Source organism: Rhyacophila brunnea, unplaced genomic scaffold (assembly GCF_057557595.1).
Source record: "Rhyacophila brunnea isolate RB1 unplaced genomic scaffold, BYU_Rbru_1.0 scaffold_68, whole genome shotgun sequence".
Taxonomy (NCBI): Eukaryota; Metazoa; Arthropoda; class Insecta; order Trichoptera; family Rhyacophilidae; genus Rhyacophila; species Rhyacophila brunnea.
The window spans coordinates 1995476-1996375 of NW_028233337.1; positions in this window are offsets into that span (position 1 = coordinate 1995476).

A 900-nucleotide genomic window follows, 5' to 3' on the forward strand; every position below is an offset into this window, starting at 1 on the left:
TTTATATCATGCTAATTTTCAAAAAATTTAATTTAGATACTTCAATTCTTATTTCATTTAAAACAAATGATTCATAATGAAATCTACCTTATTTATTTTCCTTTCTATTATCATAACAATTGAAATCTATATGGTAATTCCTTTCAAATTTAAAACTTCATGTTTATTTAAAAGCCCTTCACTAGCATCCAATCCCATTATTACCAATTTTTCAATGATCTTTCACCAATAGAACCCCTTTTATTTATTTTCTTGCATCATTTTTCATTCTTACCACAATTTTTCACTTTGGTATTTTTCCAACCGCCAAATTTCTTTAAAATGTTTCTAAAAACCCAAATTTTTAAAAAAAGAAGTTTTTTTTCAATGTTAATAATTTCACACCCCAAATAACCCCCTTTTAACATTACATCTTATCAAAGATCACGATGGACTTCATATTCACGCTCTAAAAAATATAAGTTTTTAATTATTAAAAGGAACATCATTTTATTCACACATTTTAAAAAATAGTGGGTATCTATACTCACATATTTATTATATTTTTCGAATTTTACTGGATCTTTCACGTATAAATATTTATCTTCAATTAATTTTGCAGGGTTTAAATTAGATAAACGCAAAATTGAAGGTTTTAGCAAATTTATGTCATAGATATTATTAATTTGAAAATAAAATACGACTTTCGTTATTCTATGACTAATAAATCTATTTCTTCTCGTTCCGTATTAATATATTTTTAAAAAAGTTATGCGTCAGGGTTTAATTTGTGATTACCAATCTTATATGATAGAAATTTGATTTTTATCTCACAATCGAACCACTATTAAACTACAAGAATTAAAATCACGACAACTTGGTTTGATAATATTCACTCAAAGCTCTAAATTTATCTAAAAC